Source organism: Tenrec ecaudatus, chromosome X, assembly GCF_050624435.1.
Source record: "Tenrec ecaudatus isolate mTenEca1 chromosome X, mTenEca1.hap1, whole genome shotgun sequence".
Lineage (NCBI taxonomy): Eukaryota > Metazoa > Chordata > Mammalia > Afrosoricida > Tenrecidae > Tenrec > Tenrec ecaudatus.
In genome coordinates this window covers 82,390,473-82,406,909 of record NC_134548.1, presented here as the reverse complement: position 1 = coordinate 82,406,909, position 16,437 = coordinate 82,390,473, and the positions used below count along the sequence as shown (strand labels likewise).

At 44.5% G+C, this 16,437-nt stretch overlaps 1 pseudogene; it reads left to right on the top strand.

The window, feature by feature from the left end:
* The first annotated feature begins 4,184 nt into the window (after window positions 1-4,184).
* Window positions 4,185-11,160, top strand: LOC142433460 (creatine kinase U-type, mitochondrial pseudogene; annotated as a pseudogene).
* The last annotated feature ends 5,277 nt before the right edge of the window (window positions 11,161-16,437 follow it).

The following is a 16,437-nucleotide window of genomic DNA, read 5'->3' as shown; positions in this document are numbered from 1 at the left end:
AGGTCCAGTGCGCGCCGATTTTGCAAAACAACTTGAGCTAAAGTGTTGATTTGTCGTTGGAGAGATGCCAAAGATTGTGCAGTCATCCAGAGCTTCTTGAAGGCGGGCGGCCAGATCAGTGGTGGCGGTGATAGAATGTCCAAGTGCTCCTCCTCCAAAACCAACAGCGGCGACAGAGGAGGCCAATGAAAGGCCCATTAAGACAGGAAGAAAAATAGCTCTTTTTGACTTGGAAAGGGTGTGGGGAGAAATTTTAGATTGAAATTCAGCGGTGGTATAAACAGTTCATTGGGGCACCAGAGTAACAGGCATACACCATAAGGAAGGCGGAAGGGAAGCATTCAAATGTTTTGTGAGGGTATGATTACAACAAAAGAAAAAGCCATTGGGGGCAACTGCTTCTGTCGTAAGTGTGAGTGAGTTATTACAAAGGGATGAAGACGGCGCCGAGTAACAAAACGGAACTCGGATTGTGCCAGGAGGTAAATAAAGGGGAACAGGGAACATCATTGACAATTATAGGAGTTTGGGGAGGCGGGGTGGCATTGGTATTATTAGAAATAGGGTTGGTGGTTGGGTCTGCAGCAAGCGGGGGCGATTGCTGCGATTCTGATTCCAAGACAAGAGGTCAAGGTCCACATCTGTGAGTAGAAGGGTGTTCGGGCTATTATAAATTTGTTGAACCTGTAAAAACACAAAAAGAGAACTATCTCCCAGGGGGTTGACTCCTCCCTGGGGGGTATTACTTCAGGTTTATGGTCCATTTGTCTGACCAGTCTTTCTGGTAACCATCTTGCTGCATTATGCTCTTGAGAATAGACACAAATGGAGCCTCTTCCCCAGATAAGTACTGGGTCCTGTCCGTGCCATGAATCGTTTATAGGATCTTTCCATTTTGCCATGGCAAACTGTGAATTAGATTTAGGGTGCCAAAACTGGTCTGCAGCTGATTTTCTCGAATCATTAAGGCGTAAGAAATTGAGTATAAATAAGGCATGATTAAGAAGGTTCTGGGGGGCACCTTTTGTAGGGTACCATTGTTCTGTTTTTATTTTTTCAATAGTGAGTTTTATTGTTAAGTTTGATCTTTCCACTACCCCCTGGCCTTGGGGATTGTACGGGATGTCAGTAACATGCTTTATAAAGAGTTTGGAACAACATTCTTGAAAGGCTGCCGATGTGTAACCATGGCCATTGTCTGTTTTTATTTGCTTAGGGGCCCAAGTGTAGAGAAACAGTGTAAAAGGTGAGCTATAACATGTTTGGTGGCCTCTATTTGGAGGGAGGCGACTATGAATCCACTAAAGGTGTCCACGCACACGTGAACATATTTTAAATTACCAAACTCAGAAAGATGGGTTACATCCATTTGCCAGATATCATTTGGCACCAATCCTTTAGGATTGACTCCTAAGTGCGGTACCGGGAGATGGGTTACACAGTTGGAGCATTGTTTGACTATTTGTCTAGCTTGTTCCCTGGTTATTTTATACATTAGGCGTAAAGTTCGAGCATTAATATGATGTAAGGAATGGGTGGCGTGAGCCTTTTCAACGTTATCTGTGGAGGCAAAGGCGCCAAACGGGTGGCCGCATCAACAACCCCGTTGCCATGGATAAGGGACCGGGGAGGCCTGAATGGGCTCTAATATTACCAATGAAAAAGGGGGCTGTGCTGGCATGAATTGTTTTTTGACACTCCAGGAACAGGGCCGAAGTTTCAGCAGTCTTTTTATTCGAGGAGCGGTTTCCAGCAAAGGAATGGAATATGCCAAGTAAGCGCTATCAGTGTATATATTAAGGGGTTTGTCTGCAAATTGTGATAAAACGCACATAATGGCCTTGAGCTCAACCAACTGGGTTTGAATTTTTGTAATTATGCCATTTACACAAAAGGCTGCAATTCCTGTTGAGGACCCATCAGTAAAAACTAAAAATGCATTGTTAAGAGGGTGTATTAACTACTTGGGTGCCTTGTTTATGAGTTAATACTGTGTGGGAGGAGCAATAGATGTCCAGTCCTGCACTGCCTGTTGTTGCCTTTGAAAGGGAGGCAAGGCTTGTGGGCGAGATGCCAGGTGCTGGGTCTGAGGGAGTTGGTGGCCTTGAGGGACAAACCTGATAGCCCCAGGGGTTTGTCTCGCAAAGGGCGCCCGGGGCTGGCCCCGCTCGGAGTTTCCCTGTACCACAGGGTGAGGGGACAAAGGACTTCCTTGAAAATCGGCCTTGGATCTGCATTCAGAAGCCCAGTGAAAACCACGTTTGCAGCGAGGGCAGACGGTGGAAGGTCTCGGCCTTTCAGGGCGAGGAGCCCTAGGTGCTGGGCAGTCTTGGGAGATATGACCAGGCTGTTTACAGTTAAAGCAGGTGTTTTTGAGCAAGCGCAGCAGGGCTTTGGATTAGACCTTGAAGAGCAGCTCCTAGGGCTAGTCCAAAGTTATGTGAGGGACCCAACTCCTGCGCAGTATTTTATAAAGTCAGAAATATCGCCAGTGCGGCGGTGTGGGCAGAGAACATCCTGACAAATAGGGTTTGCATTTTCATAAGCAAGGTGTTTGATAAATTCACTTTCATTTTCATCATTGCCAACAAGTCGCTCGGCCGCGGCCGTTAAATGGCTAATAAAATCACTATAGGGCTCCTCAGGCCCATGCCGAATTTTTGTCAAAGAAGTGGTGGCGGAGCCCTTAGGGGGCAAGCGGCGCCAGGCCTTGAGGCCGGCGGTTTGAATTTGGGCAAGCAATCCGGGGGAGAATCGAGCCTGTTTGTTATTGGTGTCATAAGGAGCAAGGCCCTTTAGTTTTTGAATTGTCCAACACTTTGCCATCCCCTTAGCCTCAGCATTGCGGCGTGCAACCTCCTTGCAGGTTTCTGTATATTCTGATTTCCAAAGAACAAAATCTCCTCCTGAGAGAACAGCACGGGCTAACATATACCAATCATTTGGAGTAAGCCACTTTTCAGTGAGGGACTCAAGGAGGGATATGGTATAAGGGGCTGTTGGGCCATAAAGGCACACAGCAGATTTTAACTCTTTTATGTACTTGAGGCTAATCCGGCGATATTGCTGATCTTTAGTGCTAGCCTCTTGCGGATTGTTAGTACTAACCTCCTCCTCCTCATCTCCACTATCAGTGCCTGATTGCTCATCAGAGTGATTTCCTTGTGTATCTGCTGCAGGTGAGTCATCACCATCTGGGTCGCTATCAGCGCCTGTAGTTTCACTTTCGGCAGGCGCCCGGGATTTAGAGCGGGTGACTGGGAATGCAAGCAGTAGTTTTAGAGGGCTTAATTTTGCCAAGCCTTGGAGCTCGAGAGACGGGCGTTCTTTCTAATAGGGGGGCGGCGGCTCCCTGAGTACCGGGGCTCACAGGTCTAATTTCCAGCTGTTGCAAAACATTTTGTAAAGACTGGAAACCTTCGCAATACGTTTTTGTGGCTTCTTTTAAAAGTGCCCAATTATGAGGGGCGTGCGTGATAGGAGCTGAGGCGGCAGCGGCAGGAACAGGGGCATGCTTTCCTGGGATATTGTACGGCGGTGGCCGGCCAGAAAATCCCGATAAGGGAGGCCCATCGGGGTTATGATAACGCGCTGCCGCTTCTAAATCATCCCAATTAGTTTCTGGGTCGGCGTTTCGTAGCAGATTTTGCGGGGCTGGAGTTTGTAAGGGCGCCTGCAAGGGCGCTTGAGGGTTATTAGAAGGAGGGTGAGTTTTATGTTCGGCAAGTGACGGGTAAAGTAATTTTGGAGGAGTTATCTCTGTCTCGGAAACAATAGAAAGGGAATCCCGTTCTCTGGGTTTTTCTGGGGGAGGAGTAGAAGGCAGAGGTGACAAACAAACAGACGGAGCTCGGGAGGAAGATTTACTACTCTTATATCCAGTTTTTAAATAATCATGTGACTGGGACACAACCTTAGAAATATCAGGGTGATAATGGTGGATTTGCAAAATTTCCCGTATCAAAGACCAGAGATTATAGGCATCAACAGGCACTTTAGAAGGCCCAAAGGAACGATAATAATCTTTTAAATAATCCCCTACCCGTAACCAACGTTTCTCGTCGATGGTTCCTTCCTGGGGAACCAAGGACACACATCTTCCAGCAAAAGAAAAAACTTTACCAAATCTTTCTTTTTAACCAGAGTCCCACGTGTCTTAAGAGATGCTTTTAGTCCCTCCAGGCATGGCTGGTCCCTTCTCCCGCCTGCTGTCTGCCCACCCAGGGCTCGTGTTCGTGGCTTTGGCCAGAGCTGGATCTCTAGCCCCCGGGTTTCTGCTTCGCCCCGAACCTATGCGAGCTGCTGGTGAACGAAGGATGCTCTATCCTCCGAGCGCTGAGTACCCAGATCTTCGAAAGCACAACAACTGCATGGCCAGTCACCTGACCCCAGCAGTCTATGCCCAGCTCAGCGACAAGACCACACCCGCTGGTTGGACGCTAGATCAGTGTATCCAGACTGGCGTGGACAACCCTGGCCACCCCTTCATCAAGACTGTGGGCATGGTGGCTGGAGATGAGGAGACCTATGAGATATTTGCTGAGCTGTTTGACCCTGTAATCGAAGAACGACACAAAGGGTATAACCCCCGGACAATGAAGTACCCTACAGACCTGGATGCCAGCAAGATTCGTTCCGGCAACTTTGATGAGAGGTACATCCTGTCCTCGAGAGTCAGAACGGGCCGGAGTATCCAAGGACTTAGCCTGCCTCCAGCCTGCACTCGGGCTGAGTGGCGGGAAGTGGAATGTGTTGTGGTCGACGCACTGAGTGGCCTGAGAGGAGATCTGACTGGACGTTACTATCGGCTCAGGGAGGTGACCGAGGCTGAGCAGCAGCAGCACCCTGATGACCACTTTCTGTTCGGTAAGCCCGTGTCCCCCTTGCTGACTGTGGGAAGCCGCAGCTCTCACCGCCATTACAAGATGGCGCCAGGCAGTCAGGGCGGTGGCCCAGTTAAGTGGTAAACAACCCCTTAGAGCATGCGCACTGCTTAGATGACGTAGTCATAACTCCACCCTGGAGTATGCTAATAAGGGTTCTGGTGAACGCACCAATCAATGCACAGCACGTCCCCATAGAGCGCATATAAGCAGCAGTAGTTTGGGGCTTCGGGTCTTTTTCCGCATCTGCAAATCGAACCCGCATTAAACGCCTGTGGAAGAATCCTGTTGTGGCGCGTCCTTCTTGCTGGCGAGACTGAGCGCGCGACAAGTGGTGCCGAATCCCGGGAACGACCACCTCCGGCACGAGCGGAGACCCCCTGTCATCAGGGAGGATTCAGAACCGCACAGCGTGGGAAGAAACGGTAAGTTCTGAGAGACATGAGCCTGAATGATTGTTAAGCCGCTTGCTGGTGTTTGAGTGTCGGCGTGTGAATACTTCCGCTTTCGGTTTTAATGGCGAACAGCCAGCCGCCTTTTCTTTATCGCGCATAAATCAGGTGTAGATAAATCCGTGCACACCCGTGTGTTAAGTCCTTGTATACATAAGCAGGCAACATGGGGAACGCGGCAATAAAGACTATGGTTACGGCTCTCGATGCCCTATTGAGAAAGAGAGGATTAAAAATTTCAGAACAGACTTTGTGTAAATTTGTAAAAAACATAGATGAGATAGCACTATGGTTTGTTTCCACAGGCTCGCTAACATCCGTGAGCTGGAATAAGCTAGGGCGAGACATAGACCGAGCTGCTGAAGCCGGACGGCTGAAGCCGGGGATTAGACCCATTTGGAAGCCAGTGAAAGCATGCATTGAGGACAAAGAGTGTGAGCAGCCATTGCGCCAAGGGCAGCAGGCTTTAGAAGATGTTCAGGAGAGCATGTCAGAAACAGAGCGGGAGGAAGAACAAGGAGCTCGTAGGAAGCAGCACAAAGCTGTTAAAAATGAGGAGGCTGCCCAGTTAAAATTAAAAGAGGAAGTTGATCAACAGAAGAAGAGCTGTGCCCGCCATTCGGAGCCCTTGTACCCGTGGCGAGAACTAGAGCTTCTTGAGTTATCAGAGGAAGAAGAGGAACAGTTAGAGGAGTCAGCCGCTCACTACGAGGAGGGACGGTATAATGCTTTTCAAGTAACCGCTGTGAGCCCATCTGTGCCACCCCCTTATAGCGAGAACAGGCAGAAAGGGTGTGGATACTCCTTTTGCCTACCCGGTACCCACAGAGCAATACAACAAATGTACCCAGTATTTGAAGACCAGAATAATGCTCATTATCATACGCCTTTAGAGCATAAGCAAGTGAAGGACTTAGCTGAAGCAGTAAGATCTTATGGTGTCAATGCAAATTATACTCAGTCCCTGATTGAGAGACTTACAGGCAATGCTATGACACCTGCTGATTGGACTTTTGTTACAAAAGCAGTCTTGACAACAGGACAGTATTTGGAGTGGAAATTCTTGTGGCAGACTGGGCCTTTGTTGTGGATCCATGCCCACTCCTCACCTTCCAAAACTATTGAACACTACCCTTCTATGGTAGCCACAATGGCCCTAAGGGGTGTTAAGACAGCTATTATGCATTTTGGAAGAGAGCCTAGCAGCGTCATTGTCCCATATACTAGTGAGCAAGTTTCTACACTGTGCGCCACTACGGATGAGTGGGCAATTTTTAAATGCAGTTTTAATGGACTAATAGACAACCATTATCCTAAACATTCCTTGTTGCAATTTGTGACTGCTCATCCAGTAATTTTTCCCCGTGTCACTGTTAACAACTGCATTAAGGAAGTTTTAGACATTTATACAGATGGCTCTAAAACAGGCAAAGGATGTTATGTAATAAACGATCAAGTGACTACATTACAATTTTTAGCTGATGCACCCCAATTAGTAGAATGTTTGGTGGTCTTAGAAGTTTTTAAGAAATTCACGGAGCCAATTAACATCATATCTGACTCCCATTACGTAGTCAACGCGGTGTCTAAGCTGGAAATTGCTGGCTACATTAAGCAATCCAGCAAGGTAGCAGACATCTTGTCTCAAATTAGAAAATGTATTTTGCAACGAAAACACCATTTTATATTCAGCATATACGTGCTCATAGCTTGCTCCCGGGACCCATGGTAAAAGGTAATGATTTGGCTGATCAAGCTACAAGAGCTTTCCCTGTGTTAACTAAATCCCACTTTGAACTTGCTAAAGACTTTCATGAGCTGTATCATGTGCCTGCTGCCACCCTACGCATTAAGTTTCCAATTACTCGCGCAGAGGCTCGCACTATTGTGTTGCAGTGCGCCAAGTGTGCAGAATTTATTTCCAAACCCTCGGTCGGGGTAAACCCTCGAGGCGTCCGTCCTCTCGACATCTGGCAAATGGACGTTACCCACGTATCTGCTTTTGAAAGTTGCAGTACGTGCATGTGTCAGTGGACACCAGTTCTGGCAGTGTACATGCAACACCCCTAACGGGGGAAAAATCCAGCCAAGTAATTCAACACTGCTTAGAAGCCTGGAGTGCATGGGGCAAGCCCACCATGTTAAAAACAGATAATGGGCCTGCATACACTTCCACCAAGTTCCGACAGTTTTGCTTGCAAATGCAAGTGAAGCACTTCACGGGTTTGCCATACAATCCCCAAGGGCAAGGAATTGTGGAACGATGTCATCGCACTCTAAAGCAATATTTATCAAAGCAAAAAGGGGGAATAGAGACCGTGACGGTCACTACCCCTAGAATGGCTTTATCTCTAACCCTTTTCACCCTAAATTTTTTAAATTTGGATGAGAAAGGCCAATCAGCTGCAGACAGACACGGGCAATGGCCAAAGCCACCAAAGGAAATGGCCTGGTGGAAAAATGTCCTAGACAACAAATGGTATGGCCCGGAACCCATATTAATCAGGTCCAGGGGAGCAATTTGTGTTTTTCCACAGGAAGAAGAAAACCCCATCTGGGTGCCAGAGAGACTGGTGAGACTAATTAAGAAGGAGGATGAAGATCGTGGGAGCAGAAAGAATGAAGAGGACAGCGATCCATCCAGCGCTACTATTGACGCTAATGGTGATATGGGCCCCGGTAGCACAGGGAATTAAGAACAGTATTGTGTCTCAAACCGCTGAAGCGTTACTGCAATGTCAGCGTGTAGATGCCCATCTGACGTCTGGCATTTTATTATTAAATCAAATAACAGATTTGCTCCAGCAGCAAATCAACCAGCTTACCACTATGGTACAATTAAGCTGTGTCTCTTCCACCACAGCGCTTTGCATCACTCCAGTATTACATGATAATTTTAGTGCATTGAGTGCTAATATTTCTCAGTATCTCACAGGACAATGGACCAATGAGTTGAACCAGCTGCAAGAAGACCTCCTGAATCAAGTTGTCCTATTGAATGGAACACACGTGGAACCCCTTACCCTTGAAAATTTTTCTTCTTGGCTTTCATCTGCATTTTCCTACTTTAAGGAGTGGGTGGGGGTGTTTACATTTGCTGCAATAATGTGCTGTGGAGGAGTGTTGTTGCTATGGTTGCTCTGCAAACTTAAAGCTCAGCAAAGGCGTGACAAGGTCATCATTGCGCAGGCGCTCTTAGCGATTGAGCGCGGTGGTTCCCATGATCTTTGGCTTTCTTTGTTAAAATAAAACTAACCCCCATAAGTTGTCAGCTCTCGCACCCCAAGGGGAAGACCCCATTGCACTGGGAAGAGTGACAGAAATTGGATCTTGGCCAGCCCTTGCACCATGCGGAGCTCTGCTCATTGCACGCATCAGGGTGACCAGATTTGGGTTCTTATAACCATCTTGATCTCCTGGGGCTGCTGGAGGCTCTGGGATGGATCGATGGATTAGGCCTAAAATAAATAAGAAAGGAGGAGATGTGGGAAGCCGCAGCACTCGCCGCCATTACAAGATGGCGCCGGGCAGTCAGGGCGGTGGCCCAGTTAAGTGGTAAACAACCACTTAGAGCATGCGCACTGCTTAGATGACGTAGTCATAACTCCACCCTGGAGTATGCTAATAAGGGTTCTGGCGAACGCACCAATCAATGCACAGCACGTCCCCATAGAGCGCATATAAGCAGCAGTAGTTTGGGGCTTCGGGGTCTTTTTCCGCATCTGCAAATCGAACCCGCATTAAACGCCTGTGGAAGAATCCTGTTGTGGCACGTCCTTCTTGCTGGTGAGACTGAGTGCGCGACAGCTGACCGCAGCAGGAATGGCTCGAGACTGGCCAGATGCTCGTGGAATCTGGCACAACAATGAGAAGAGCTTTTTGATCTGGGTGAATGAAGAGGATCATATGCGGGTCATCTCCATGGAGAATGGGGGGCAACGTGAAGAGAGTGTTTGAAAGATTCTGCCGGGGCCTCAAGGAGGTGGAGCGGCTGATCCAGGAGCGTGGCTGGGAGTTCATGTGGAACGAGCGTTTGGGATACATCTTGGCTTGTCCCTCCAACCTGGGCACCGGACTTCGGGCAGGAGTGCACATCAAGCTGCCCTTGCTAAGCAAAGATAACCGCTTCCCAATGATCCTGGAGATACCTAAGACTCCAAAAGCGGGGTACTGGAGGAGTGGACACGGCTGCCACCGGCAGCATCTTTGACATCTCGAACTTGGATTGACTGGGAAAGTCAGAGGTGGAGCTAGTGCAACCGGTCATTGATGGAGTAAACTATTTGATCGACTGTGAGAGACGTCTGGAAAGAGGCCAGGATATCTGCATCCCTCCACCTCTCGGGCACAGCAAGCATTACCTCCTCCTTGCTAACAGATCACCCCTGGGACTTCTTTCTGCACGTTATAATAGTGGCCAATCCTATTTGTCTCAGACTTGCTTCTATCCTAGTAAAGACTCCTTGCTACAAAAAAAGAAACGAACTAGAGGAAAGTTGTATGTTTCATTGGTACTATACTGCACCCTGACTGGCTTGTCTCTTCCCCGCGACCCTTCTGTAAGGGGATGTCCAGTTGCCTACAGATGGGCTTTGGATCCCCACTCCGCATTCCTCCCAATTCACAATGATATGATCTTTTGTTCTTTGATGCCTGATACCTGATCCCATCGACATCTTGTGATCACACAGGCTGATGTGCTTCTTCCATGTGGACTTTGTTGCTTCTCAGCTAGATGGCCACATGCATACCTCCATTGTGTCAAGCACACTTGTACATATGTTACCATCAACATTTCTAAAACATTTTCTTTCTACTTGAGTCCTTGGTCCCAGCTCCTCTCTCTTCCCCTCCCTCCCCCACCCTGCCATCCTTTAAAATCTTTGATCAATTAAAATCTTTGAAATATTATTGTTATTTCATGCCTTTTGCTGTCCATTGTCTTCCTTCACTCACATTTCTGCTATTTGTCTCCCTCGGGGGGGGGGGGGGTCTATATATTTAACCTCGTGATGGGTTCCCCCTTTTCCTCATGACATCACTACTCCCACTACTGTTCCTGAGGGTTTTTATCTCTCCTGAATTCCATGTCTTGAGAGCTCTTATCAGTACCAATGTGTGTGCTGTGGTCTAGCTGGATTTCTAAGGTAGAACTGGGTCATGGTAGTTGCATTCAGGAACTAGAAAAATGATGTGTTTGGTCAGTGCTACAGTGCACCCTGGTTGAATCGTCCCTTCCTTGTAAGCCTTCTGTGTGGGGATGTCCAATTGTTTGGGGTCTTTTGATACCAGATACCTGATCTTGTCGACACCTCATGATCACACAGGCTGGTGCTTCTTCCATGTGGGCTTCTTCCATATTCACTTCCCTGCTATACAGCTGCTTGTTGAACTTCAAGCCTTTAAGACCCCAGACACTATCTCTTTTGATAACCGAGCACCATCAGCTTTCTTCACCACATTTGCTATGTGCCCATTTTGTCTTCAGTGATCCTGCAGGGAGATTGAGCATCACAGAATGCCAATTGTTAGAACAAATAGTTCAGTTGTTAGAACAGTGAGTTCATGTCGGGAAGGTGAGTATCAAAGAGTGCCAGGGTATTAGAACAAAGTGTTCTTGTGCTTAGGGAAGCCTTGAGTAAAGGCTGAAAGCCCATCTGCTATCTTAATACTTAACACATAAATATATGTACATTGACCTCCAGCCCTTTCATTATAAATTAATATATTTACATATATACATTTCTATAGCTATGCCTCTATAAATAGCTTTTGCCTCCTATTTTTTCCCTCTATTTCCTTTCAGCTTCCACCTGTCCCACTAACCTTTTAATTTGCGGGGGGCGGGGGGCACGGGACACATTGCAGTTATAAATTAGCTAGGGGAAAAACCAACATCTTATTGATGTTAAGAAGTTCCAAGCAAGAGTGAAGATGTGAGATGAGAGTTTATAAATTTCATGTTTTTGCATATGGTTATCCAAATTGTCCTGCAGCAATAAAAAAAAACAACCTTTTAGTATGAATTAAGTAAAGACTTAGAAAACAGATCATGAGTTTGACACTCAACAATTCATTTATCTTGTTTTAACTCATCCACTGCATTCTCCTCAATGGACCTTCATTTATACTACTGAATATACTCAAGTATTAGCCAACCTGAATATCAGCCAAGGCACCTAATTGTACCACAAAAATTGCATTAAAAATGTGCTGAAAACCTCGGCTTATACATGCGTATATATGGTACTTCCACTCTGTGTGTCCTGTTTCCCTAACCCTCTGAAATTTGTCACAGGGTAACTGTTACCCTTTTGATCTTAAATCGTTGATTATTCTAACATGAGGGTAAGTTCAGTTGCATATCTAAAGGGTGATGAAGGGTCGTAGTCTTGGAGGTTATACCAGCCTCTGGCTGACCAGTAATCATAGTCTCTTTTATGATTTTGAATTCTGTTTCTTATTTTCTTTCCAGCCAATTCAGAACTCATGTGATTCTTCTCAAAGTAGTTGGTAGTGGTAGCCAGGAACCATATAGTCCTTCAGGTTTCAGTATTGTGTTGTGGATACTTGATATTTCTGTGGACCACTATTCCATTGAACTAATTATTTCCATATACAGTGGTGGTATTCCACTTTTTCACACCAGTTAGGGAGAACTGATACCTAATGTTTTGTTGAGTTCAACGAATCAGTTGTTAAAATGACACTTGTAATCAGGGTCCTCTCTAAGGTGCATGGCTGGGCAGGTGCCAAATGTGGAAATCGCAAATTTACATTCCTCTGTCTTTTTAACGTTCATCTGCACAACAGTATTTCCAAGGGCTCATAATAATATTCATTCTATGCAAAGGCATAAAAATTAGATGGAACTATGCTTGTGATGTTTGTTTATTCAATTCATAAAACCCGTTATACTTTTGATGGAATTTTTATTCCCTTGTGTTTGTTGCTCCAGTAAACAAAAATATAACATAAAAGCAAAAAGTGCCAAACAACCAGAGGATGTCATGCTGTCATTCATTTCAGCTTTGTGTTATGCCCCAAATTCCCACAAAATATTGTGAGTGAATTATGCAATTCCTGCTAGTGTTCAAAGAGCGGAAAACATTGTCAGAGCAATTCTGTAAGTTCAGCAGAAGCAGATAGGGTTTTTAAAAAGATGAATTTAATATGTTCAGAGAAGAGAAGTTGCCTAACTCTTTCTAATACATTAGACACAATGACTTTTGTCTAATTTGGCCTATCTCTAAAGGAATAGGATCCTACTCCTACAATGAAAGAATGAGTAGGGATAAGTCACACAGCCAATAATGCTCTGATAAACACAAAGAATATTGCAAGTGAGAATGCCAATCAAGAAGCAATATGGAAACATCTTCATTAACAGCTTTATTGCTTTTGTCAGGTATTATTTTGTATTTTCACTAATATTTTAAAACTCATAGCTTGTCTAGTTTTGTGTACCTCTTTATTGTTCTTAAATATTAATGGTATGAAATAATAAACTACCTTTCTGTATATAGATTTTTACACTTAAAATGGTCATTAGGACAGCAAACTGATTGTTTAATCATTTGAATCCCACTGCTGTCCATATGTCTTTCCATTTTTATCACTCTTCTTTCCTCCAAGTGGGGTCACTAACAGTTGAACCTTTGATGGCTTCTCATAAGCTTATAAGATCCCAGTCACTATTCACCCAAGTAGCTTGGAGAACATTATCTTTGTGAGCTATGTTTGGATAATTAATGTTGATGTCTTTGAAGACTATGGTCCTGAACCTCCTGGCTCAGTGACACTTTTTCTCAAAGTCTTTGGATATGCATAAGAAATGCGCACTATTTTCCCCCTGTATGCTCTGCCACACTCACGGATATATTTGAGTGTAATACACATATACAAATATCCTCAGTCAAACCTATATATATTTGTGGGTATATGCCTACCCCCTCTTCCACACCTGTTGAGTCCATGTGTCTATCTAAGCATCTACTAATAGATCACTACTATTTCAGGATTACATGTATAATAGTATTTTCCCCTGTTGCATTTAATTTTTGCAAAATCTCCAGTACTTTTCCTGGTCTCCATCATTTAGGGGTGGCAACAGGCTCCCCCTTATTACATATTGTTCCTTTTCACCCAGGTTGATACTTGTCTACCTTCTTCTCGGTGAGTTCCCCTCCTCTCTCCCTCTGATCCCTGGTAACCATCCAAAAATGTTTTTCTTGACTTTTTATAATATCATTATCATACAATATTTGTACTTTTGTGATTGATTAATTTCACTCAGCATAATGTCCTCCAGGTTCAACCATGTTATGAGGTGTTTCGCACATTAATCATTATTCCTTAATGTTGCACAGTATTCCATTGTGTGTATGTACCAATTTTTTTGTTCTTCCACTGATGGCCATTTGGTTGTTTCCATCTTATTGCTGTTGGGAATAGTGCTAAAACATATATCAAACTCAGAAACTGAAACTGACTGCCATCAAGCTGTTTTTGATTCATAGCAACTCTACAGGACAATGTATAACTGCATTTGTAAGTTTCCAAGATAGTAATTATTTTTGAACATTAACTGACATATGGTTTACATATCATAAACTTCCATAGCTGAATCCTATTTAAAAGAGTTGTACAATCGTCACTACAATCGACTCCAGAACATGTTCTTCCCTTTTGGACTTGTCATTGGCTCCCCATTCCCCTCCAATCTTCCTCTCCCATGCCCCAATAAAACCCAAAGCCAAATCACTGTCTTTATAGCTTCACCCATCCCAGATTTCATATAATAAAAAACATTCACACATATTGCCAAAAAAAGAACAACAAAATGAACAAAATCAATTGGCCGGGGGGTGGGGGTGGGTGGGCGGGGGCGACAAAACCAGTAGAGAGAAAAGTAGGGAGTTTTAAAATCTAAAGCACATTTAAAATGCATCAAAACAGAGATCAAATGATCAGATATTGCATTTTAACCTAATTACATCTGCTATGATTGTGTTTACCATACTCTCTACCTGATAGCAAAGCTATTCACGTCTCTTAACTATTATCAGAAGGAATTCATCAGAGGCTTCATCCATATAAACCAGACTCACTGCCATTTAATCAATGCTGACTCATTGTGATCACCCTGTAGGTTTCCAAGATGGGAGCTCTTTTTCTTTTCTTTCTTTTTTTTTTTTTTTTTTGTTTTTTTGTTTTGAGATGGTAGCTCTTTATGGGAGTAGAAAACCCAGTGTTTCTTCCGTGGAGCTGTTGGTGGTTTTGAACAGTTGACCCATGAGGATCACAGCCCAACATATAACTACTACATCAATAAGGGCTCCTTAACCATGTAGGGACCCTGCAAATGGATTTTATGTTCCCACTGTCATCAACGCCTTCTGCAAATCAGGTGTCCCAATTTAAGACAATTTTAAAACTCTTTATGGGAGTAGAAAGCCTTGTCTTCCTCCCAAGAAGCTGTTGGTAGTTTCAAACTACTGAACTGTCCATTAGCAGCCCAAGGTGTAAGAACTACTCATCAGGGCTCCTACAATGAATGTACACATATCCATATGTGTCATGGTTCTTATTTCACTAGGATATACACCATGTATAAATAAATTTTGGTACATACACCAGGCTCTGGAGAAGGATATCATGCTTGGTAAAGTAGAGCATCAATGAAAGAGGAAGGCCCTCAATGACATAGATTGACACCAGGGCTGCAACAGTGGGCTAAGGCATAGGAACAGTTGTGAGGTTGGTGCAGGACTCAGCAGTGTTTCGTTTTGTTGTGCATAAGGTTGTGATGGGAGGCAACTGACTCCATGGTGCCTAGGCATTTGACTGGGGGGCTCATACAAACTATGGATAACCTTGAGAAGAACAGGAATTCAAGAACACTTGATTGGTGTCAGTGTTATATACTCTTGCCACACTTATTCAATTTGTATACTGAGCAAATAATCAAAGAAGCTGGAGTCTATGAAGAAGAATGCAGAATGAGGATCGGAGTAAAGCTTATTAACATGAGATATGCAGATGACACAACCTTGCTTGCTGACAGTGCGGAAGATTTTCAGCACTTGCCGATGAAGATCAAGGATTGTAACCTTCAGGATAGATTATAACTCAATGTAATGAAGACCAAATCCTCACAACTGGACCAATAGGTAACATCATGATGGAGAAAAGATTGACATTGTTAAGAATCTTGTCTAGCTATGATCCACAATCATTGCTCATGGAAGCAAAGAGAACAAAAGACACAGTGCATTGGGTAAATCTGCTGCACAGACCTCTTTAGAGTATTGAAGAGCAAGGATGTCACTTTGAGCACTAAGGTGCACCTGACCCAAGCCATGGTATTCTCCATTGCATCATATGCATGTGAAAGTTGGATATTTTAATAAGAAAGACTGCCAGTGAAGGGTGAAGGATTGATGGGTTTATATTATGGTTCTGGCAAAGAATATGGAGAATACCACGATGGACTGACTGCTCAAAGAACAAACAGATCTGTCTTGAAAGAAGTACTGCCAGAGTGCTCCTCAGAGGCAGGGATCATGAGACTTGGTTTTGCATACTTTAGACATGTTGTCAGGAGAGACCAGTCCCTGTAGAAGGATATCATGCTGGTAAAGTGGAGGGGCAGTGAAAGGGAGGGAAAGGCCCTCATCAAGATGAACTGGCATAGTGGCCACCACAATGAGCTCAAGCACAGGAAAAATTATGAGAATGGCGCGGGACCAAACAGTGTTTCATTCTGCTGGGTCAGAACTGAACAAATGGGTCAGAACCGAATCAATGGCACCTAAAAACATTGTAAAGTACTTTTCCTGATTTCCTTTTCAGAGTACTCTTTGTTAGTGTGAAGAAACCCAACTGAATTTCATATGTTGAGTTTATACTCTACCATTTTCTGAAGTTTTCAATTAGTTCTAGTAATTTTCTTGCTGGATTCTTAGAATTGTCTATTTATAAGATCATAAGATTTGCAAATAACCAGAATTATAGTTAACATTATTTAGTTTCTTTGGAACTCTGTATTGTGAATTAGGTGAGGGTTTACAGAGCAGATAATTCATTTCACACAGAACAGT